Below are 26228 nucleotides of genomic sequence, written 5' to 3'. Positions count from 1 at the left end.
ACAGCCAGGAGTCATGTCTTGTCATGTCTTACTTCTGATTTCATCATTAATTAAGGCAGGGCTATGGGTAAAAGGTAGATGATTTTCCCTGTTAATTAGAGTTCCTATATCTGTAGTTTTCCTTTTTGTTTTTAATACGGAATGCTGTTGTATTTTATTAGGTACTTCTTTGAGAGTTCCTGAGATGATCATATAATCTTTCTCCTTATTATAAACTTGGGTATAATTTAGTAACTGATTTCTTAAGACTAAATTATATTGTGAAATAAACACACTTGGTAATGATGAATTTTTATTTTAATATTCTGCTAGGTTCAGCCAACTGCTCTGTGTGTTTAGAATTTTTGTATTGATATTCATAAATATTGTTGGTCTTCAGTTTTCTTCTGTACTAATTTAGTAAAAATTTTAATGTCAGAATAGTGTTGATTTCATGAAAGTAATTGATTAACCTTTTATTTTCCCCCCTGTTTTTAGGAAAAGTTTGTGCAACATGTCAGTTAAGCTTTCTCTTGAATGTTTTTTGAAAGAAGTTGGTTGTGATATTTTCTGCATCTAGAATATTTTTTGAGATACTTTTGATAGCATTTCTAACGACTGTTGATTTTTTTCATGTTTTATCTTCTGAAGTAATTATTTGTAATTTATATGTAGTAAGAACAACATTCCTATTATGCCTGTTTTAAAATTTGTTTGAAGAGGTACAAATAGTTTCCTCCTATATTTTCAAAATATCTCTTTTCTGTATTTGATGATGCTCTTCTTGTCTTCTGTAAATTGGTAGCTTTGTGATTTCCCTCTTTTACTTGTTTTTCAGGTTGCTAGCAGTTTGTCTCTTATATTGATTCTTTTTCATAAAATCAGTTCTTAGCTTTATTTTCCTATTTCACTGTTTTCTTCTCTGTATTAATAAGTTCCTGGTTTATCATTATTCATTTCTTTATTGATGCACTTTTTACTTCATCTATTTACTATTTAAATTTAAATTATGAAATATGAAATGCAAAAATGTACATTTAATAGTAACAATAATAAGTGCACTCACCACATAATTTAAACAATAGAACATGTTTTTAGCCCTCTTGAGCACCTGTCTCAGTCTAAGCCTAGCCATCCCTCTTTCTGAGAGGTTACTGTTCTGAATTTCTGGTTAATCATTTCCTTCACTTTCTGTATAATTTCACTTATGGGTTCCTAAAGTTCATGTTGCTTGATTTTTCCTGGATTTGAAATTTAAAGAAATGGAATTGAATTGTATGAATTCTTCTTCAATCTTGCTTTGTGCTCAGTATTATGCTTTTGAGATTTATCCATGTTAATGTATACTGGAATATACTGTTTTTACTGGAGTATACTATTTCTTTGTAAGAGTATAGTATTTACATATATAAATATACAAAATGTTGAAATTACAGTATATAATTACAAATAATAGGATTTGCTAGTTATGGAATTTATTAATCTCTTCTATTGTGGGTGGACATTTGGAATTATTTCAGTTTCTTATTTTATTTTCATGCTTTGCTATTACAAACAGTGTAGCTATGAATATTTTTCATACCTATCTACTGGTACAGCCATGCCAAAGACTATCCACGTTAAATACTTAGATGTGGAATTCCTCTGTTGTTGTGTACTCATATATTCAACTGCACTAGATCATACCAAGTTACTCATATTATTTCCAAAATATTTATAGCTCTTTAGGCTTAATTTACTCTTAATTTTCCAGTTACTTGAGCTGAATACTTATTTCATGTTTGATATTTGAAAATAAAAAGGAAAAGATTTATAGTTATTGTTTCAGAGCATGGTTTATCTCCAGTTTTATTATGGAGCCTTCTAATTTAAATAAAAAATTATTTTAAAATAATTAAGTTAATATTATTTTTATTCTTTTTTAAATTGTTTCTAACTTCAAGTTTTTATGCACTGTGGCCAGAGATCAAAGTGTATATTTAACTCTTTTTTGCAGTGTTACTGAATTTTTTGTGATTTAATGTGTGATCAATATTTTATTATTTGAAGACTGAATCGTCTCTAGAGAACACAGATGTAGTATCTATATTATATGAGTAAATATATATTGACAATTAGGACATATACCTATTAAATAAAACTGACTAATTATATCAAGTAAATTCCTTAGATCCTTACTGTTTTTTTCATAAAGTGAGAGCTAGTTTGAATTCTCAGGGTCTTCTTGTAGATATATTGGATAGATTTCCATGTCAATGTGTACAGATAATGTTTATTATGAATATTACTATGTTTGAAATTATTTATGAAATCATATGTTATATTTTCTGTTTATCATGCTTCTTTTTGATCAACTGATACATTTATCTGATTTTGTTTAATTATATACATAAGGGCTGGGGAATTTTCTCAGGTATTAAATCATTTATTTTTAAATCCTCTTTTAAATCCTCATACTTACTATGTTTTGTGATAGCCTAATCAAACATTAAGAAAGTCTTCTGGCTTATTATTCTGACCCTGGAATAACTTGGTCAAATCTTCATGAATAGCTATATTCAATTCACCTTTACCAAGGCACAAAACTGAAGAATACATCCTTTCTATAAATTCATTTACTGCTTTCAAGTTTTAACTGTTCAGCAGTTACAGGATTTTTTTTTAAATCAGAAAGAAAAATGTTTGCATCTCAAATACAAAAGAAGATTTTACATCGTTCTTGATTGATCTCTAAAACCCAACTACTTACATGCTCATGATTTTCTTTTTTGTTTTTACCAACCTGTTATATCTATTCAACATGTGCATCTTTGTACTTGCTAAATGTTTATTTGCACTTGCGTTTTCTGTGTCAGGTTTACTTTGATGTAGGCTTCTTAAAAAAACTAACTGAATCTGTCCAGTGAAAAGTCTCCTGTGTTTTGGAAAACCAATGCTGCTGCACTCTTTCCAGATCCACCTCCAGAGCTGAACTTGGGTGTTGGCAGCTCTTGGGAGAGTTCAAATCCTTCACTGAATTCATTCCTTCTTCTTTGGTCCAATCACATAGGGTTATTAGAAAAAAGCCTTTCACTTTCAACACCGTGGAGAGAGATTTCACATACTGCTTCCTCTTCTCAATTGCGTTGTCAGGATTAAAGCTTATGGCATCAGAAGTTCCTTTATCAATACAAATATAAAATCCAGACAGCTTTATGGAAGGATTCAAGAAGTATTCTCCCTTCAACTTAATGTTAGACAAACCTTTTCTCTGTAATACTTCCAGAAAGCTGTACTGCATAAGGAGAGTAATCAATTCTAATAATATCAGAGAAACCAAATTTTGCCAAGTTGAAACCAGGAAAACACCATTTCCAGCTCCGACATCAAGCACTGAAGCATCCAGTGGGATCTTGTGTTTCTGCATCCACCTTATTAGTTGAGTCATGCTCACCTCTCCAAACCAGATTTCTCCTGTATCTCCATATTCTTGGAAAGTTTTCAGTTCTCTGTCATAGACATCTCATAGCATCTCAGTGCTCTGGAGTTCCCAGCGCAGATCCGGCGAAGCCACACCCTCCAGGACTGCCCCCTGGGACCACGCCTTGGTGCCATGCGGCCCCGTCTTCTTCATCTGCTCACGTTTATCGTGTGTTCTTGTTTTCCTTTTCTTGGGATTGATTATTTTATTTTGTGACTTTTTTTTCCCCCTGGAAGTTATATATATGCTGCTGCTTTTTTTTTTTTTTTTTTTTGTAATGGGTTGTCCTTAACTTCTTAATAGGATATTTGAAACTATTCTTTCTGCTAATGCCTTAGAGCTTCTCTCTTGAACATGGGAAGCAGCTTAGCTGCTCTTTATTTTCTCTCTCCTGGCCACCTCTCCTGTTTTTTAATTTAATTATTTAAATTTTACACACAGACTTTTGTTACGGTTGTATTTATACTAAACCTACTTTGTTAGGGCTTGAATTTTAACATTTCTTTCCCAAAGTGTAATGAATTGTCAGCAGTTATTTAGATTTAAATGTAAATTTACTTACGCCATAATTTGTTGCACTTTTATATATTCCACAGTTTTCTTGGACTGTGTTCTGTGATGCAGGAGTATATCCTCAAGTAGCTCATTCAGATAAGGACTATACTTAGAAAACGGATTCCTTGATATGTTATAATTTTCTAATTTATTAAAGTATTTTTTTTATTGAAATCTTTCTTTTTTGATCACTTGATACAGTTTTATAAATTTCTTTACAAACTTCTTAATGTTAATCCTCCAAATTTTGGAATAAGTCCTTGTTGATGATATATATATATATATATATATATATATTTTTTTTTTTTTTTTTTTTTCTGATAAATTCAGCCAGCTGCTGTGCCTCTTATTCTTCCTATTGTGGCCCTTGCCTATCTAACAACTGATTTTACCTTTATTTTTTTTTGTGCTTTGTCCATTCTGGCCTTCCTACTGACTTTGTACCATGTTTCATTTTATGAACTATTCAAAATATTCTTCTGTTTTTTTGCTTGGAATGCCGTCCTGCTATTAATTCATTTTCCAACTCTTTTTTTTCAGTGTTTCTTTCTATAAAAAGTCTTCCTTGACCTCTAATGTAGTGTAAGGTTCCTGGTTTTATATTTTTTTTGTTGTTTAGTTGCTAAGTTGTGTCCGATGCCCCTCTGTCTGTGGAATTTTCCAGGTAAGAATACTGAAATAGGTTGTCATTTCCTTCTCCAGGGGATCTTTCTGACCTGGAGATCAAACTCATGTCTCTTGCATTGGGAGGCGGATTCTTTACCACTGAGCCACCAGGGAAGCCTTTATGTTCTATTATTTTAATTTTTTCATTAGAATTTCAGGGTTCCAGTATGAATTCCCAGTAGGTCCAACCTTTGTGATCCTCTCAACTGACTCTTCTGGGTTAGGAAATAACCTCCCATGGCTCCTGTTGTAGATTAATTCCTTGACTTTTCGATACTCCCAGTTCTTGTCTGGGTAATTGGTCAATACCTTTTCAGTTCTCTTGTTCCTCTATTTTTTCTTTGTCAAAAAGGAAACAGAATTTTTAGTGGTGTCTAGTGTGTAAAGCTTTCCCCTAGTTTTTGTTGGAATAATTAAGGAATTTATATTTGTTTTTGTAGGTTTTTAAATATTGTGTCCTTTTTAAGGAAAGATTAATAGCTTTTATATAGTTGATTGTTAAAAATTAGAGATCAAATCTACATTTTGCTTTTATCTTTTATACTTTGTCATGAATTATTTGATGGCACATCTGCCTCATTTATAAATTTATCATTTTGATACACTTTTTGGTCAGTGGTATACTTCTTTTTGTTTTTGCTCAGGAAGAACATATGTATGGGTGGTATACTTTCTGGTCTCTTGTATATCTGAACATGGAAAATGTGTTTTTTTTGTTAAATTCTGTCTGCATGAAAGATAGCTTGACTGGTTGTGAAGATTTTATTGCACACTGTTTTTTTGAAAATCATGGTGCGGAGGAGAAGTCTGATGCTAAGATGATTAAAAACTTACTAACTTTTGTTTCTGGTTCTTATAAGATTTATTCTTTATCTTTTAAATGAATAAATTTCAGAAGTAAATATATATCTTGTGTTCAGTTTTCATTAATATAGGCTGGTGCCACGTCTTTTGATCAATAGTGGAGGCCTTCAAAGTTATGTTATTGGTTACTAGTTTCTTCCTTATGTTACACTGGTTAATATATTGTATGTTTTTGGGTATACACTCAATATTTCTGTCTTTTTCTCATCATTTGTTCTTCCTAATTTTCAGAGAACTTTTAAGCTAGACTTCTAATTCACTTATTGTTTTCTGCTAACCATTACTAACTCCATTTGTTTTGCAAGATAGTTTCCTTTTTTTTTTTTTTAATAAACCCTGGTACTTTATTATATAAACAATACAGAAACACTTTTTTTTCTTTTTAGAAAATGTATTCATTTATTTTAATTGGAGGCTAATTACTTTACAATATTGTAGGGGCTTTCGCCATATATCGACACAAGTCAGCCACGGTGTACACCTGCCCCCAATCCTGAACCCCCTCCTGCCCCCCTTCCCATCCCATCCCTTGAGTCATCCCAGTGCACTGGCCTTGAGCGCCCTGCCTCATGCATCGAACCTGGACTGGCGATCTGCCTCACGTATGGTAATATACATGTGTCAGTGCTGTTCTCTCAGATCATCCCACCCTCGCCTTCTCCCAGAGTCCAAAAGTCTGTTCTTTACATCTGGGTCTCTTTGTTGTCTCGCATATAGGGTCATCGTTACCATCTTTCTAAATTCCATATATATGCGTTAGTATACTGTATTGGTGTTTTTCTTTTAGACTTACTTCACTCTGTATAATAGGCTTCAGTTTCATCCACCTCATTAGAACTAATTCAAATGAAATCTTTTGAATAGCTGAGTAATATTCCATGGTGTATATGTACCACAGCTTCCTTATCCATTCGTCTGCTGATGGGCATCTAGGTTGCTTCCATGTCCTGGCTATTATAAACAGTGCTGCGATGAACACTGGGGTGCACGTGTCTCTTTCAGATCTGGATTCCTCAGTGTGTATGCCCAGGAGTGGGATTGCTGGGTCGTATGGCAGTTCTATTTCCATTTTTTTAAGGAATCTCCACGCTGTTCACCATAGAGGCTGTACTAGTTTGCATTCCCACCAACAGTGTAAGAGGGTTCCCTTTTTTCCATACCCTCTCCAGCATTTATTGTTTGTAGATTTTTTGATAGCAGCCATTCTGACTGGGGTGAAGTGGTACCCTATTGTAGTTTTGATTTGCATTTCTCTAATAATGAGCGATGTTGAGCATCTTTTCATGTGTTTGTTAACCATCTGTATGTCGTCTTTGGAGAAATGTCTGTTTAGTTCTTTTCCCCATTTTTTGATTGGGTCAGAAACACTTTAAAAAATACTTTTGCAATTATTTTATTCTTAAACCATTCTTTCCTTTTCATGGAGTATGTTGTCATTTCCTCCTCCAAGGATGTAGAAGTGATACCCACTGCTCATTCCACACCCCGCTCCCCTATACTCAGCACAGGCCAGATATACTCCCTCAGGATGGAAGTGGCTGGACACGGGTCTTGCCCCTGAATCTCCTTTGCACTTGCTTGTTTTGTTTTGTTGGGAGAAGTCATCAGAGTTCTGTCCCAATCAGAGTTGGTCCCCAGAGTATCCCTCAAACAAGGTGGGTGCTAAGACCACCCCCATCCTGGCAGGGCATTTATTTTCTCGATAGTACCTTCCGCTACCCTCACTGTCCTGGCCCCCATGTGTACCTTCTACCTAGAAGCATCTGGCATATACCCCACCCTCTTCCATCTGAATCCAGGGCTGGCTTCTCATTGCCTCACTTCCCAAAGTGAGTCTAGAGAACTGAAGTCAGCATAGAATGTTGATCCCACTTCTTTATTTTGTTTCTGGGGGGGTCAAAATGTCCTTGTGACTATGACAGAATTATCTCTGCTTTATTATACATTTAAATGGAAACATTATAAAGGTAGACAGCATGCTTTGTTTTTATTTTCATTTTTCTATTTCTAAGAGGAAAGAACAGTACCAGTAGTTTGTGCTCAATTCTGTTACCAGACTGAATCTACCCTTTTGCTCACCCCCTCCAGTGAGATAAAAACCAGGAGAATTATAAGAAATCATTTATGCAATATTGATTTAGTTTTTATTGGCATATAATAAGCATGGAATTAATTTGTACACATTATATGAGGATCTAAATTCATCCTATTTCATGTTTATAACAAGTTGACATAACCCCATTTATTTACTAAACTTCTTTCTCCACTGATGGAGATGACTCCTACAGTATGTATCAGAGCCCTTTTATGGTGCCACATGCGAAAGAATGAAACTGGACCACATATCACCCCATACACAAGAGTTAACTGTCAGTACATTAAAGTCTTGAATGTCAAGACCAGAAACCATAAAACTTCCAGATTAAAGCATAGGTGTAACTTCCTTGACATCGCTCTTGGCATTGGTTTTTTCTTTTTTTTTTTGGATCTGACTTCAAAGGTAATGGTAAAGAAAGCAAAAATAAACACAAGGTACTATATCAAACTAAGAAACTTTTGCTCAGTGAATGAAAAACCATCAACAAAATAAAGCAACCTATGATTGGGAAAAAATGTTTGCACATCATACAGCTGATGTGTATATGTGTGTGCTCAGTCATGTCTGACTCTGCGACCCTTTGGACTGTAGCCCCCCAGGCTCTGCTGTCCGTGGGATTCTCCAGGCAAGAATACTAGAGTGGGTTGCCATTTTCTTCTCCAGGGTACCTTCCTGACCCAGGTATCATCTCGCACCTGTCAGAATGCATATTATCAAAAAGACAAGAAATAGCAAGTGTTGGAGAGGTTGTGGAGAAAAGAGAAATCTCATACACTGTTGGTGGGAATGTAAATTAGTGCAGTTACTATGGGAAGCATTATGAAGTTTCTTCAAAACAAAAATAGAACTACTATGTGATCTAACTGTCCAGCTTCTGGATATTTATTGGAAGAAAATGAAAGCATTAATTCAGACAGACATATGCACCTCCATGATCACTGCATCATTATTTACAGGAGCCAAAATATAGAAACAACCTGAATGTCCATTGATAGATGAATGGATAAAGAGGATGTGATATATATGTGTGTGTGTGTGTAATGGAATATTATTCAGCCTTCAAAATGAATAAAATCCTGCCATTTGCAACAATGTGGATGGATCTAGAGGGTATTATGCTAACTGAAATAAGTCAGACAGAGAACAAAGACAAATACCATATGATTCTACATATATGTGAGATCTAAAGAATTAGATAAAAAAATAAAAACCAAGCTCATATATAACAGAGAAGAGATTGGTAAATATCAGAGGGGAAGGGGGCTGGTGGGTGAGAAGGGTGGACAAGGGATAAGTTGTATGATGGTGGTTAAAAATGATCACTTTTTAGTGTGTTCAAATGCTGAATTATAATGCTGTACACCTGAAACTAATGTTATATTTAGTTGAACCAATTTTACTTAAAAAGAGAAGCCCATTTTTGCTGGTACCTCCCCATAGTACGTAAGTATATACTGCTGCTGCTGCTAAGTCACTTCAGTCGTTTCCGACTCTGTGCGACCCCATAGACGGCAGCCCACCAGGCTCCCCCGTCCCTGGGGTTCTCCAGGCAAGATTTTTTAATCTCTATATTCTCTTCCATAGATCTGTCTGTTCTTGTTCCAGTGACATGACCTTTTATTCATTATAAATATTTCAGTGTTGACAGTGCTGGTCTGTTTTAATTACTCATAGTAAAAGATTTTATTTCCTTTTCTCCCATTGGGATAGGGATTGGAATTGTATCAGTCTTAAATTTCATTTGGGGAGATTTTTGCACTTGAATCTCTTTGGTCTTCCTCTCTGGAATAAAGCTCTTAGCTCCATTGTTCCAGCTCTCTCTAAGTCTCTCAGAACAGCTTTGCAGTTGTCTTTATACATGCATTTGTGCTCAGTCCACTCAGTTGTGTCCAACTCTGTGACTGTGCGGACTGCAACCCACCAGGCTCCTCTGTTCATGAAATTCTCCAGGCAAGAATGCTGGAGCAAGTTACTGGTTCCCTCTCCAGGGGATCTTCTCCACCCAGGGATCGAACCCGCATCTCCTGTGTCCCCTGCATTGGCAGGCAGGTTCTTTAACACTGAGCCACCTGTGAAGTCCTGTCTTTATACAGGTTATGTGTATTTCTTAGGGCCGTTTTTAAGTATTATATAGCTTTTGAGGCCACCATGTACAGAATGTTTAAAATCACATTTTATACTGTTAATAGTTATTGCTGGAATATAGAAAAGTGATTTTTATTTACTCATCTTATACCTAGCCACTTTGTTAAATGCTTGTCTTTCACATGATTCTTTTCTTTTAAGCATGTTAAATCATTCCATATTTAAAAAGATTTTTTTTTGTCTTGTTCTTTTCAGTATTTATACCTCTCATTGTGTTTTACATCTCTGATTTCCCCACTACTTTTCCGGGGTACCCTATTTCATTTTCAAAGCACCTTGTATTTTATACCTCCTTCTCTATTTTGTCTTTCCTCCTGGTTCTTAACACTCTTTGGGATACTATATATTTCCTTTAAAGAAAAACAACTTATTCATGATTTCCCTGTAGGATATAAGCTCCCTGAGGACAGGGATTTTTGTTCATCTTTACCAGTCTATCTGTAGGAAGGGCATATGAGTCCCCAAATATTTGTTGTATGAATGAACTTTCATTATTTTGGGACTCCAGATTGTAGCTAATTTGAGTTCAGAGATGTGAAACTTTTGGTGTCTTGGCTTCCATTCTCTGTTTTACCTTTTCTTTGTTGGAGATGACGGAAACAAATGAGTTTCTGAATAGCTACAGTTGATTCTCATGATTTGTCACAGTTGTTAGTCACGAGTTATGTTCTTTCTAAAGTCCCTGTGAACACAGGATTTGCCAGTACCCTTGGGCCCTCCATATCTGTGGGTTCTGCATCCACAGATTTCGACTGTGGATGGAAAATATTGGGAGGGGTAGGGGAAATTCCAGCAAGTTTCAGAAAGCAAAACTTGAGGTTGCCAGGTACCAGCAACTATTCACATAGAGTTTACATCATATTTACAACTCTTTGCATTGCACTTACCGTGTATTAGGTTTTAGAGGTAACCTAGAGATGCTCTTGAACTGTGGTGTTGGAGAAGACTCTTGAGAGTCGCTTGGACTGCAAGGAGATCCAACCAGTCCATCCTAAAGGAGATCAGTCCTGGTTGTTCATTGGAAGGACTGATGCTGAAGCTGAAACTCCAGTACTTTGGCCACCTCATGGGAAGAGTTGACTCATTGGAAAAGACCCTGATGCTGGCAGGGATTGGGGGCAGGAGGAGAAGGGGACGACAGAGGATGAGATGGCTGGATGGCATCACCGACTTGACGGACATGGGTTTGGGTGAACTCCAGGAGTTGGTGATGGACAGGGAGGCCTGGCGTGCTGTGATTCATGGGGTTGCAAAGTGTCAGAAACGACTGAGTGGCTGAACTGACTGACTGACAGAGATGACCAGGTATTCAGGAGGAATACTCTGCCGTCTTATATAAGGGACACGCAGATACTCTGCCGTCTTATATAAGGGACACTTGAGCACCAACAGATTTTGTTATCCTCAGGGGTCATGGAACCGACTCTGCCCTGCAACCCAGGTTATCAGGGGAGGTCTGTACTGAACCATTACCCTAGGGGAAATGTAGGGTTTAGCTTGTGAGGCTCTTGTCACATTTTTGTCAACTGATCAGTACATAACCTCGTTTTATGTGTTCTTCTGTTCAAAGACACCTTATTTAATACATATTATTGATGCAGTAATGTTGAATTGCACAGCTAGCAGCGCTATAAACTCACGCCGGAAGGAAGCTCATGTAACATATGTATTTTCTGCACGAGGCCCAGCACAACCTTCTCAGCGTAGGGCCGCTAGGCAGCCTTCCAGCACTAAGCTTGGGGCTATTTTAAACAGCAAAATCACCGACGGAAAGCACAAAAATGCAAAAGTGTGGCACTAAATAGACCTTGAAAGGCACACTTGTTTGCACCATGGGAGCTGAAACAGAAAAGGAGAGTGTCCTCTTGTTCAGTCTCAGCTGGGGTCATGCTAGTCAGATGACCCAATTGACCCTGCTCTGTGCATGTTCTTGAATGGCCACAAAGTCTCCTAAGTACTGATTTGGGGGGTTGGAAATAAATTTTAGTGAACAGAATTCACATATATGGGATCAGTGAACAATGAGGATCCAGTGTAGTTTCATGTGGTATGGCTGTAACATCTTTTCTAAATGGTGGAACATCCCTCCTGAGTCAGGTTTTGGTCTGAATGACGTGACCGTGGCCAGCAGCTCTGCAGTCGTGAGCTCTGGGTCTTAGCATCACCCAGCATTTTGGACTGTGGTCACCTTCTGCTTCTTCTGCCTTTGCTTCAGGTTCCTGTGATGTTCAGGCTCTCCCTGAGGTCACATTCTTCCTTAGGGACTAAATTCTTTCTCTTTCCTGGGATCCTCTGCCCCTACATACTCAGAATTTCACTCTGGGGACTCTTTTGAAGTTTATTTGAGCGGCCCTTCTTCTTAGCATCCCTGGACCACAGATGTAGCCTTTGAAACTCAAAATGTTTTAAATCTACTTTCCTGAAGTTCTGAAATGGAGGCAGACACCTACATGACCTGGGGGTGGGTGGGTGTGCTATAAACTCAGGTCCCCCCAGCCTTGCCCTGTGAGTCAGCAGTGGCAAAGGGTAGAAGCTCCGGAGGTGAGTCAGATTTGTGTAGGTGAGGGAGCTCTGGTGAGGAGGACAACAACTAGAAATGATAACCATCAAAACCACAACCATAAGCATTAGGCTCCTTTTTAAACTCTTGTGTTTTAATCTTACATCTCTTTGACATAGATGTATACTATGATGAGGACTTCCCTGGTGACTCAGTGGTAAAGAATCCACCGGCCAAGGCAGGGGTCGCAGGTTCAATCCCTGGATCAGGAAGATCCCCTGGCAAAAGAAAGGACAAGCCACTCAATATTCTTTCTTTCTCTCTCTCTTTTTTTTTTTTTCCACTTTTAATTTTGTACTGGGGTATAGCCAGTTAACAAACAATGTTGTGATATTTTCAGGTGAACGGCGAAGGGACTCAGCTATACATATGCATGTATCTATTCTCCCCTCCCATCCAAGCTGTCACAAAACATTCAGCAGCCCACTCCAGTGTTCTTAACTGAGAAATCCCACAGACAGAAGAGCTTGATGGGCTATGGCCCACGGGGTCGAAAAAGTCAGACATGACTCAGTGACTAAATAACAACAACGTACTATGTTGTTGCTCAGTCGCTGAGTCATGTCTGACTGCTGGCAACTCCATGGACTGCAGCACACCAGGCCGCACTGTCCTTCACCATCTCCCGGAGTTTGCTCAAAGTCCTGTCAGTTGAGTTGGTGATGCCATCCAACCATCTTATCCTCTGTCACCCCCTTCTCCAGAACATATTCTGTGCTGTGCTTAGCTCAGCCTTGTCCGACTCTCTGCGACCCCATGGACTGTAGCCCGCCAGGCTCCTCTGTCCATGGGGATTCTCCAGGCGAAGAATACTGGAGTGGGTTGCCATGCCCTCCTCCAGGGGACCTTGCCAACCCAGAGATTGAACCCAGGTTTCCTGCTTTGCGAGTAGATTCTTTACCAGCTGAGCTACCAGGAAAGCCCAAAACATACTGTGATAAACCCTAAATATGAATGAGAAGACAGACGTTCACAGTGGTCAAGTGACTTCTCCAAAGTCTTAGTTCCTAGACAAAGAATTGGAATTCAGTGGCTACTTAATCAGGAGTGGTTCAACCTGAATTTTGTGCAGGAATTGCCTGGAGGGACTTGTTAAGGCAGATTACCAGCCCCACCCTCTGAATTTCTGATTCTGTAGATTTGGAGTGGGGCCTGGAGGGTCTGCATTTCTAACAAGCTCCATTGTGATACTGATATCAATGATATCCTTCCTTCCTTTTTTTTTGTGTGTGTTGTTGTTCAGGTGCTCAGTTGTGTCCCACTCTTTGCCCTCCACCACGCACCCCATGGACTGCAGCTTGCCAGGCTTCCCTGTCCTTTACCATTTGCCAGTGACCCCATGGACTGCAGAGTCCATGGAACTCTCCAGGCCAGAATACTGGAGTGGGTAGCCTTTCCCTTTTCCAGGGGATCTTCCCAACCCAGGGATCGAACCCAGGTCTCCTGCATTACAGGTGGATTCTTTACTGTCTGAGGCACCAGGGCAGCCCAAGAATACTGGAGTGGGTAGCCTATCCCTTCTGTAGGGGATCTTCCCAACCCAGGAATAGAATCAAGGTTCTATTCCTGCATTGCAGGCAGATTCTTTACCAACTGAGCTATCAGGGACACCACCATCACCCGGAGCTTGCTCAAACTCATGTCCATTGAGTCAGTGATGCTGTCCAACCATCTCATCCTCTGCCTTCAATCTTTCCCAGCACCAGGGTCTTTTCTAATGAGTTGGCTCTTCGTATCAGGTAGCCAAAGTATTGCAGCTTTAGCTTCAGCATCAGTCCTTCCAGTGAATATTCAGGACTGATTTCCTTTAGGATGGACTGGTTGGATCTCCTTGCAATCCAAGGGACTCTCAAGAGTCTTCTCCAACACCACAGTTCAAAAGCATCAGTTCCTCGGTGCTCAGCCTTAGTTATGGTATAACTCTTACATCCATACATGACTACTGGAAAAACCATAGGTTTGACTAGATGGACCTTTGTTGGCAAAGTAATGTCTCTGCTTTTTAATATGCTGTCTAGGTTTGTCATAGCTTTTCTTGCAAGAAGCAAGCACCTTTTAATTTCATGACTGCAGTCACTGTCTGCAGTGATTTTGGAGCCCAAGAAAATAAAGTCTGTCACTGTTTCCATTGTTTTCCCATCTATATGCCATGGAGTGATGGGACCAGATGCCATGATCTTTGTTTTCTGAATGTTGAGCTTTAAGCCAGCTTTTCACTCTCCTCTTTTACCTTTGTCAAGAGGCTCTTTAGTTCCTCTTCACTTTCTGCCATAAGGGTGGTGTCATCTGTACATCTGAGGTTATTGATATTTCTCCTGGCAGTCTTGATTCCAGCTTGTGCTTCCTCCAGCCCAGCGTTTCTCATGATGTACTCTGCATATAAGTTAAATAAGCAGGGTGACAATATACAGCTTTGACATACTCCTTTCCCAATTTTGAATCAGTCCGTTGTTCCATGTCCGGTTCTAACTGTTGCTTCTTGACCTGCATACAGGTTTCTCAGGAGGCAGGGAAGGTGGTCTGGTATTCCCATCTTTTAAAGAATTTTCCACAGTTTGTTTTGATCCACACAGTCAAAGGCTTTAGCGTAGTCAATAAAGCAGATCATGTTTTTCTGAAATTCCCTTGCTTTTTTGATGATCCAATGGATATTGACAATTTGATCTCTGGTTCCTCTGCCTTTTCTAAATCCAGCTTGAACAGCTGGGAGTTCTCTTTTTTTGGGGACTGAGCCACCTCAATTTTACATGAGTTGGAACAAACTTTGGGAGATGGTGAAGGACAGGGAAGCCTGTTGCGCTGCAGTCCATGGGGTCGCAAAGAGTCAGACGTGACTGATTTTCTGTCTCAATTTTAAACAATCTCAATTTTAAAATCTCTCAGGTGTGAAGCAAGCTACATTGATACTTTGTGCAATACTGGGGAATATAGCCAATATTTTACAATAACTGTAAACGAATATAACCTTTAATACAAGAGAAACAAATCCACATGGCATGGTCTGTTTGGCTCCCATGACTTTCACCTGCCAAGTTAATTTGCTCTGTCACACTGTGCGTTGAGTCCACAGAAGCACTTGTTTTCAATGAGTCTTTTAACCTTTTGAGAGAGAACTTGTCATCGGATTGAGTCCAGCCCTTTGTTTCTATGATTTTGAGAACGTGGCTTTAGATAGCTGGTCCGCTCTGAGTCTTCTTGCTCATCTGTCATTCTTCCTGCATCTGTTAATAGACGATGTACCCAGGGTTTTGGTTTGTGATCTATGCAGCTTGTAAGATTTTTATCCTTCCGCCAATAATAGAGCCTAGGTGAGAAGATGCTTGCAAGGAATACAACTATTTTAGCACTTTTTTTTTTTTTTTTTTAACATACTAGAGGCAATGCATTTCCTCCAAGAAAGCAGGCTGCTTTTTTAGGGGCAAATGCTATTAAGTTCTTGCCTCGCTGAGGTGTGTGCCTTGCCTGTATAATAGATGAATGCATTCCCGGGTTGGATAATAACGTAATTGCACAAGGGCAGCCTGCTATTTTTAAAGGAGCCCTGTAGCTAGCAGTCCTTGTAAAGTGAACAGTGACCCCCAATTTACAATTCCGGATTTTCACCTTTTCTTTAACATGAAATATGCCTTCACGGTGGACCACTAAATCTCTAATAAACAGTCTTTGCGCCGCTCCGGTCAGCTTACCCGAAGACAGTAATTTCTAGTAATTCTAGTAACTCTAGTAATTTCCAAATCATCTGAGTCATTTCTCGTAGAATTTATGACAGGACTTCACAGGAAAAAAAAGAGTACAAGATTTTTCCACATGTTGCAGGGAATCTTAGAATTCCCCTGATAGTTTCCTGGTCTTAAGGAAACTTTTGCAAGTGTGGTTAGACTTGAAGTGCTTTGGGTAGTTCCTGAATTTGTTGTCATTTTAAATGTGTTTATTTTCTTCCTCAGTGCAATTACTCTGGTGTGGCTGCATCTTTCTGGCTATCATTTGCTTCTGAGAACCATCTCACACTCAGGTGTGTGGCCTGTTTTGCCACCTTCAAGAGGAGGGCAGGTTGTAGCTCCCTCTTCCTGTCCCCACAAGCAGCAAACACTGTCCAAAAACCGGAGTAATTTGATTTCTGTGCTCATAACTATCATCACAGAAGTATGCCACTATTTGTAATGATTAGTGATTTATTATTTTATTCCTGGCCATTCTTTTAGCATGTTATTTTAAAATGAGGTTGTACTCAATTTGTATATGGATCATAACTCTAAACAATTAAAGACATTCAGTTAATCTATGAGTACACATTTGAGGCCAGTTCATATTGAAGGGCTTGAAAAATCACAGAAAATCACATTATTTAGTACTAAACTTGCTTTGCTTCCTTAGTGATTTTTAATATTTATTGTACTATTTAATTATATAATATGATATTCAATTATATATTATGTTATTTAATTATATGTGATCAAATATATAAACATTATTTATTTATACTTAATTATATAATGCTTTTATTCTTGCATTTCAAAATTTTATTGACTACACTAGCCCAGTTATTTTACATATGAATTTACAGAATCAATTTTCAAGTCAAATAAAATCTTAGTAGTTTGGAGTGGAATGGTGTTTAATTCATTACTGAGCTTGGGAGGACTTTCTTATTTACAGGCCAATTGGCTTATCTTTCTAACTGGTGTAGGTTTAATTTGTATCATTCAGTAATTTTTTTTCGTCGTGTGAATTTTACATATTTCTTGGTACATTTTTCTCTTAGCTATGTTCTGTTCAGTTTTGTTTTTGTTATTATTGCGAGTACATCATTCTCTAATATATTTTTTGTTGTTAATTTTATAGAGTAAAATGATTGGTTTTTGAATACTTATTTTATAACCTGCTCATGTTTTTGACTCTCTATTAGTTATTATGGTCTCCTGCTTAATTCTTTTAGGTTTTTTGAGTTCAGTTTTATCTTAAGCAAGTAATGGTCAATTTCTCTCCTTCCTGATAATAGAAGCTCTTATTTGTTTTACTTGCTTTGTTCACCAGTGTTAAATACTAGTTGTGATATGAGCCTGATCCATGATTTTAATGGGAATGCTTGTATTACTTCACTTTGTGTTTGACGTTGGCTGGTTGTTTAAGACTAGGAATGTTCTATTTTTGCTGTATTTTAAAAACAGGAAATGATGTATTAGACGAATGTTAAAAATTATTGAGATCATGTGATTTTTTTCCCACTAATTGATATGATTATATTAGTGCATTTATATTTTGGGGGGGACAGGTTCTTGCTGGTAGAGGTATATTTTATTTTATTATATTTGTGAAGTTCAAAAATATTTTATTTAGAATTTTTTAATGTATATTCTGAAGTAATACTAGCTGTAGTTTTAGTGTGTGTGTGTTAGATTTTTCTGTCAAGGTACTTAAATGTCATAAGATGAGTGAGGAAATGTTCCTTTTCTATTGCATCTGGAGCATTTTATAAAGCTTCAGAGAGTATTCTTTAGTAACATTTTAAAAATCATCTATAGCTTTTGCTTAATTTGATGTTCTTAATTCTTATTAAGTCAATTGTGTTCATTTTAATTTTTTCCAGACAACCTTCTATTTCCTTGAGAATTTTCAAATTTATTAAGTCAAATAATTTCTTGTCATTTTTCAAATGCTGCCATGTTTTTACCCTTTTTCATTCTATATTGTGTCTATTTTTGTTTTCTCGTTATTTTCTTTAATTAGACTGTATAGCGGTTTGTCTGCTGGTGGCAGTTTTTATTTACAGTCATGCTTTTTAGAGAACTAGCTTTTGAATTCTACTGCCATTTAGTTTTTAATGAATTTATTTCTGCGTTTCATGTTATTAATGCCTTGATTCTATTTTTCTTCGGTTTTATTTTGTTGTTTTTTCCCTAACTTCTTGGATTGTTGGTGTGTTAAACTTTATACTTTCTTATTTAATAATAAAAATTATAATAATTTTCTTATGATTATAGTTTTGGCCATATCTCTTCTAGAGTAGTCTATGTAGTATTATTATCGTTGCTATTTTGAACTAATTTGTAATTTTATTGCCTTACCCAATAATTATTTAAAAGTTTTTTTTCCAAATGACTGAGGTTTTTGCTTATATGTTTGTAATTTCTTTATAACTCTGTGATGAAGATACTCTCTGTATATCAAATTATAGGATAGGTTTACAGAAGCAGGATTATCAGGTCAAAAGTAGACTTATTTTTTAGACTTTTGATAGATATGGCCAGGTTCTTTTCTGGCCCTTTTGTCCACCGAGGGCAGCTCTGCCTTTTCTGGGTTGTAGGTATCAAAAGTCATCCTCCACAGATGCCGGCTCTCTGTAGACAGTGAAGTGTTGCTTGTGGACTCTGCGCCCCCAGTGATATCTTCTCTTCCTATGTGGGGGCTCTAGGTTGAGGGAGCCAGAAGCCCTTCCTGTTCATCCTCACACAGATCAGAGATGCCCAGACTCCTTGTTAGATTAAGGGGTGAGAATTCACAGTTCTGTCAATGCAAGGCATCTCCACGCATCCCAGCTAACACACAGAAGTGTACTGATGCTCTCTGAGCAACCAGGAAATGTCAGGGCTTTTACATATTTTGCCATCTTAAAATCCCTCTGTGCATTAAATAGAGTACAGGTGAGGGAACCAAGACTCTGAGAAGTGAGGGCAGAAGCCTGAGCCCCTTACCAACCCCTCCACTCACCAGACGTGCACGTTGTGTTGCTGGGCCACTGCCCACGTTCAGGAGTCAAGTTCTGAGGGTTCTTCTCTTGGGAAGTCACATGGGCTTCTCACCTACCCAGAAGTGTCCACCTTCTCATCTGAGACCCTGTTCTGCTCTGCTGCAGGAGGGTCTTCTGGGGGCCTGTTGATTCCCCAGTTGATTAGCATTTGGGAGAAAGAGGGCCAAACCCCGTCACACTCCCAGATGAACTTTACAATCTCACCAGTGTAGTTTATCATGCTCGGTCTCCCCGCTGGAGGGCTCTTGTCCTCTCAGGTGTGCGGTAAGGGAGGTGCGTCTCAGTAGAAAGGCTCAGTGACTTGTCCAAGAGCCATGTGGGCTGACGTTGGACTGCCCTTCTCTGCAGGATTCTTCCTGGCCACGTGAGACCACACTTTGTGGATCATGATGGATGTGATGGCACTCAGATTCTGGTGTATTTTCCAAACTGCATAAAGTTCTCTGCAAAAAATTTCTCCAATGGCAGCATCTCCTCACTTCTGATATTGGGGTGGCCTTTGCTCCCGAGTTAATCTCCATTGTTTCCCGAATGGGGATGCTTGTTCAGAAAGCGATATCGTCTGTTTCACAGTGGATCTGCCCATGTATTGGTTGCAGCCCCTCCTACTAGGGACTTCGTATACATCCACCTCCTGCTGGTGCTTCCCAGATTGGAAGAGATTGATTACAGTTTGTGTCTAACCAAGCATCTCCGTCCCCTTGGCCATGCATGGGGGTGGCTCTTGGGAGCATGTTGGAGTCTAGGGTTGTGCTGAGCCTGTCAGATAGGGATTAAAAACTGCACCTGCCTCAAAGGATTACTGTGAAGATCAAATAAGATGTGGCATAAGGCATGCTTCCCTCATCAGTGTCCAGTTATAATTCAACTCCCTGTGTTTCCTGCATCTTTTCTTCCCAGAAACCTGATTACATACCTTGGGTGTTGACAAAGCAGAGTATTTTAGAAATAAACTGTTTGTCAGAAATATTTATGTATTCTTCGTGTCTTCTATGGCTTATCTTTTTATTTTCTTAATTGTGTCTTTTGATAAGCAAAAGTTCTATAATTTTAAGGAAGTCCTGTTTAAGAAACTTGAGGTCTTAGTTTAAGAAACTTGGGGCTTCCCTGGTGGCTCAGACAGTAAAGTATCTGCCTGCAATGCAGGAGACCCTGGTTTGATCCCTGGGTTAGGAAGATCCCCTGTAGAAGGAAATGGCAACCCACTCCTGTATTCTTGCCTGGAAAATTCCATGGATGGAGGAGCCTAGTGGGCTACAGTCCATGGGGTCACAAAGAGTTGGACACGACTAAGCGACTTCACTTTCTTTTCTTCAAGAAACTTTCTGCCTGAAGGTCATGAAGATGTTCTCCTTTGTTATTTATAGAATATTCATTGTTTGACCTGTTGCATTTAGATGGGTGGTCTTTTGGAGTTGATTTTGTTATACATGGTGTGAGGTTCAGGGTAGGGTGTCAAGATTCTTTTTATTTTTAATTTAATTTATTTTATTTTCTTAAGTGTTGGAGGCTTTACTTCAAATATTCTACTAGTAGGGAAATACGTGAAGACATGAGTGATGGAAGAACCGTGTTTTGTTCTAATAGTAACTAAACAGTCAGTATCCCCAAAATAAATAGGTAAATAGTGGCAAGAGGCTTATAGAATAAAAATAAAGCATGCAAATGCTTTTTGGGAATAGATGACAGTTTGTAATGTTACTATAGAGGATGTTCTAATAGGCATATCATGCCACATGTAGTGGGGCTTCCCTGGTAGCTCAGCTGGTAAAAAAAATCCATTTGCAATGCAGGAGACCCTGGTTCAATTCCTGGGTTGGAGATTCACTGGAGAAGGGATAGGCTACCCACTCCAGTATTCTTGGGCTTCCCTGGTGCCTCAGATGGTAAAGCATCTGCCTGCAATGCGGGAGACCTGGGTTTGATCCCTGGGTTGGGGAAAATCCCCTGGAGGAGGGCCTGGCAACCCACTCCAGTATTCTTGCCTGGAGAATCCCATGGACAGAGGAGCCTGGTGGACTGCAGTCCATGGGGTGGTAAGCACAGCACAGCACCACATGTAGTATTTAAGTTAATATTTTGAAATTAATATAAAAATGCTTTAAAAATTTCTAATTTAAGTTAGGAATTATGATTAATAGCTAGCACTATATGTATATAATATATGTAGGATAATATCAACCTACTGTGTAGCACAATATCTTGTAGTATCCTATAATAGAAAATGTGATTTGGTTATATGTATGTTCTTTTTCAGATTCTTTTTATTTTTAAAGTTGGGAATCTTCTGTTTCTTGAAAGGACCAATTTTTCCCCTACGTCTGTGTTCCCTTTCAAATGTATTGATCAACCACATATATGTGTGGTTCTTTTTTGCTTATTAAGTGAAAGTGAAAGTGTTATTCACTCAGTCGTGTCCAGCTATTTGTGACTCCATGGACTGCCAGGCTAGTCCATGGGATTCTCCAGGCAAGAATACTGGAGTGGGTAGCCATTCCCTTCTCCAGGGGATCTTCCTGGCCCCGGGATTGAACCTGTGTCTTCTGCACTGGGAGGTGGATTCTTACCACTGAGCCACCAGGGAAGCCCTCAGAGTTTATATGTAAGGATAATTTTCCCCACCTGAGCCCAGCTTTGACTCATTTTTACAAATTTTGATATGTATTGGAGCTCTTACCATTATTTGTAGCCCATGGTTTGTTTGGATTACCTTCCTTAGCTAAGACTTGATTATTGGGATGCTTCGAGGTTTTGTTTGTCCTTTAGCTATTGATTTTGCTTTTCATTATTTTACAGACAGAGAAAATAGCCCATAAATTTCTGGCTATTGACATTTATTATTTCTAATAATACTTGATGAATTAGAATAATAATACAAGACTAATACTTGTTCAATTTTTTGTAAATGTTTCAGGGACATTTTAAATGATTGTGTTTTGCTTTTGTTTTTTCAAAAAAAAAACTTAGACTACTGTGGTCAAAGCACTAATTTGCCTTATAAATTTTCAATAATTTATTTGCTTTTTCAACATTTTTTTTTAATGGATTACTTGCCTTAAGTAAAACACTGTGATGCACTCAATAGAGTTTTAGTTTTTTAAACCAGGAGATAAAATGGGATTACTGGAGAAAATTTGGTAGATAAAAGTATAGATAGTGAAAATCACAAGAGTCCCCCACAATCTGGATTTTAAGTGAAGTCTGTGTGTGTGTGTACTCACTCAGTCGCTCAGTGGTGTCTGACTCTTGGCCTCACTGTGGACTGTGGCCCACCAGGCTCCTCTGTCCATGGGCTTCTCCAGGCAAGAATACTGCAGTGGGTTGCCATTTCCTCTTGGAGGGGAATCTTCCTAATCCAGGCATTGAACCCTCATCTCTTGCGTCTTTTGCACTGCAGGCAGATTCTTTACCATTGAGCCACGGGGGAAGCCCTAAGTCTACCAGTTTATAAATATCAGCTCTGTTTTTAAATGACGCTGAGCCAGTAATAGTAGGGTTGTGGGGAGAGCAGTCTCTCGGGGAGTGGTCTCTCTGCTGCGCCATGCTGCCAGAGACCCTCCCGAAGCTCGCCGGTGTCCTCACGCCCCAGGAGGGACCCTGCTGACTCACACGCATAGCTCTTTCCTGGCCTGTCTGGTGGCCGAGGGAAGATTCTGTGTGAGCCGGGAATCGTTCTCAGTCTGTTCCGAATGCTCGACTTCCTGTGCCCTCCATTCTTCGGGTTACTTTTCCTGTCCTCAACACCAATTCAGAGCACTCAGAAGATTCCAGAACATTTGAGAGAATGCACGGAAAATTGCTTAGAATCCGCACTTCAAAAAGCCCTGGCTATAAGAAGGAAGCACGAGGTCATGATTGGTGTCATGGCCAAATGGAACATTTCAAGCACGTTTAAAGAAGCTCTTTTCTTCCTGTAGCACAATGAACTCCTAGTGCTCGGGATTATAAAGTCAGCCCTCTCTGGTCCACGGGGTCGGCTCACTCCCTGTCATTTTATTATGCACCCAGCCCATGCTTCGGCTCAGATAGACCAAGTGGAATTCAGCCTCTTGTCACTTGCGGGTCTTCATGGGGGTGGGGAATAGTAGCCCCTAGCTTCACCCGGGGGGCAGCCCAGGACCCTGGTATGGTACCTGGTGGGAGGTGCCTCATCCCCAGAGACCAGGATGGAAGGTGGGTCTAGGTGTTACGTCTGGTCTTTGTGAGTTTCATTCCATTTCCACTTCCCTCTTCAAATTCCAAGGAGTTGGTTGCCGTGGTGCCGACAGGGCAGGTCGGTGGAGGTGCGCTGATCAGCAGGAGGAAGGGGTGTGCTAACGACCACAGGGCAGCTGAATCAGGTGGTGGTGACCTGTAGCTTGTTCTGGGTGAGCAGTGGTATCATCGGTCCTCCCTGCCTTCTGCCATCCTCTGAGGCAGGGGGCTGTAACAAGAAGGGAAAGTCAGGGTCCAGACCTTTCCAAGTGAGTAAGGACAGCCTAGTATTTGGTTTAAAAACTCTAGTCTTGTGTAGGGTTGTTTTCAAATTCCCCAGGGGCATCAGAGAGTGATGTTACAATTTTACTCCTCAAAGTCAAATCTAGGAGCAAAAGCACCTCCTGTTACAAGCTGGAAACCTGTAGCTGTCATCTCTTTGTAACAATAGTAATACTAATAATAGTAATTGCTAAAGTGTATCGATTTTTTGCATCCTTACAGTAGCAGACATCATCTGAAGTGTTTTATAGATATGAGCCCAGTTAATCTTCATACTTGCTAAGAGGTGGGCACTGTTCTCCTCCTTCTGCCGATGAGAAGCACAGAGAGGCTAGGTGGCTTTCCCAAGGTCACCCAGCTAGTAAGTGGTCGGGCTGCGATTATGTTGCCCAGGTGCTCTTTATTCCATTCTGACTGCCTTTTGCCTTGGGGTCTTTGAGTAGCTGTGACAGGGTTTCATTTGGGCTTCTGGTTTCAGGGTCACTAATGTCCTCGGGAGAGGACATCTGGCTTTCCAGATGTTCAGTTCATGCAAAAGAGGTTGCCTGGTGTCGGGCACAGATCAGGGGAATTGGAATTAGAGAGTCTGGGTTAAAAATCCCAGACCCCATCCTAGCCACAGGATCCGTGGGCAGGTTGTTTGAACTTCTTACCTTGGTTGTTTCAACGGGCAGGGTGCCTGTAATACCTGGCTCTTAGAGGTGCTTGTGCAGGAGAAGGAAACAAGTGTTGTGAATGTACTTCGTCTGCCAGAGGGTCTCCAGCAATGACATTTTTATCGCTCCATGTCTGTCACTCACCCTGGAGGCCAGGGCTTTTGCACGTCTGTGGCACCCAAAGGCCTCTTGGGTGCAGAGCTTTCCTGAGAGCAGAGGAGGCGGCTGGCTCGGCGCTGCTGGATCGCTCCATGCTGAGCTTGTGTAACTCACAGCAGGAGGGGCATGGTCCAAGATTGTCACCTTTCTGATCATGCGTGAATGCGCTGCTTGTTGTCACAATGCTTTGCTACCCTGTCCACCAAGAAGAGAGCCTGCCGGACCTCAGTTAAATAGAAGTCCCTTGGCTGTGTTGATGCATGCTGTCAAAGCTTAGCTTGCTCTAGATCCCCACGTGGACTTTGACTGTAGATCTTGGTGGTGCTAGTGGTAAAGAGCCCGCCTGCCAATGCAGGAGACACAAGAGACCTGGGTTTGATCCCTGGGTCAGGAAGATCCCCTAGAAGAAGAAATGGCAACCCATTCCAGTATTCTTGCCTGGAGAATCCCATGGACAGAGGGGCCTGGCAGGCTATAGTCCATGGGGTCACAAAGTCGGACATGACTGAGCACGCACAGGTGTAAAGTATCTATATGACACAGTCACCCGGATGTACCCTTTTCATTTAGGGGCCGGCAGAGCCAGTATTAACAGTGTAATCCACCACCACCCCAGCCACTTCCTCTGATGTCGTAAGCACGTGGTAGATGCCACTCCTGTGTTCAGAGACCTCATCTTTATTTTGGTTTATTCTGTTTATCCTTCTCCCAGGTCGGTTGCCTTCTGTTGTCACTTGTCTTCATCCTTAACTGTATATGAAGAGGTTGAATGTTAAAAAAATTTTTTTTAATTTCCAGTGATTGTGTTTATTATAGGAAATAATCTTACTTGGCTAAAAATAATAACAAATAATGGAACACAAGGCTCAGATGTCATGGTTTTGGGACTCACTGCCAGTCCCTTCTCACCGGATGGAGGTGAGACCCACTCCCTGCATAGCCGTGTAGGGAGCATCTCTCATGACTTGTTCAGACTCCTCTTCTCTCAACCTCACTTTCACAGCATCCTTGGTAATCCTCTATCCCAGATATCCCAGTGCACATTGGGGTGCTGCCTCTTTCTATCAGAGCTACTGTGTCAATGCAGAAATTGTCAGGTCTGTTGTCTATAGTTCTTGCAGACCCACATTTTAATGAAAGATTTTCATAGTTTGCGAATTCTTTTCACCTCTCTCTCTTTTATGAAACAAAGAAGTTTTTAAGAACTTTGGGAAGAGAACATCTTTGGGCTTGGGGGCAGCCTCACACTCTCTTTGTTCACCATTTACTCCTGGGAGCAGAAGTCTTGTTTAATTGTTGCATGTGTGTTTTGGTGAGGGCTAAAATGGTACCTGAAAACTTGCCTGCCATGAATTGACGTTCAGTACATGTGAGTGGAAATAAAAACAAGGATTCCAAACAGATGCTTTGTGATTTCAGCCATTCGTTCATTCACCCACCCCTCATCTCTCCACCCATCCATTTACCCATTAATTCTGTTATGTGCTTGTGCTAGAATGTACTTCCATCAGTCCCTTTTGTTGGACATTAGGTAATAGTCAAATTCCGCTGTTGGTATTGATGCTCCCCTGATGGCTTCTAGTCTGGGTCAAGGCAGTCACACTTGCCTGGGTTTGAATCCAGGCTCTGTTACATACTAGTTGTATGATGTTGAATGACTTCCTTGGTCTCTCTCTGCATCAGTTTCCTCCTCTGTAAAAGTGGAGATCTTATCAGAATCTAGATAGTACCTTTCTGAGGATTAAGTTACACAGTCCATTTAAAGCACAGAACTGTGTCTAGTAAGTAAGTACACATGGTGCCCGTAACATATGATGATGTTGAAACTGTGTGCATAGTTCTGGTTATTCCCTTAGGCGATT

General features: G+C 39.7%; 1 protein-coding gene and 1 pseudogene across 1 annotated transcript in view; one reads left to right on the top strand and one right to left on the bottom strand.

Moving 5' to 3' along the window:
- CDYL2 (chromodomain Y like 2) overlaps positions 1-26228 on the top strand; it is a 159244-nt gene that overhangs the window by 26007 nt on the left and 107009 nt on the right. The gene's annotated exons all lie outside the window — the stretch shown is intronic.
- Positions 2865-3360, bottom strand: LOC136158628 (EEF1A lysine methyltransferase 2 pseudogene; annotated as a pseudogene).

This window comes from Muntiacus reevesi, chromosome 2 (assembly GCF_963930625.1).
Source record: "Muntiacus reevesi chromosome 2, mMunRee1.1, whole genome shotgun sequence".
NCBI lineage: Eukaryota > Metazoa > Chordata > Mammalia > Artiodactyla > Cervidae > Muntiacus > Muntiacus reevesi.
The sequence above is the reverse complement of the archived record's forward strand: the minus strand, read 5'-3'. Positions and strand labels throughout refer to the sequence as shown.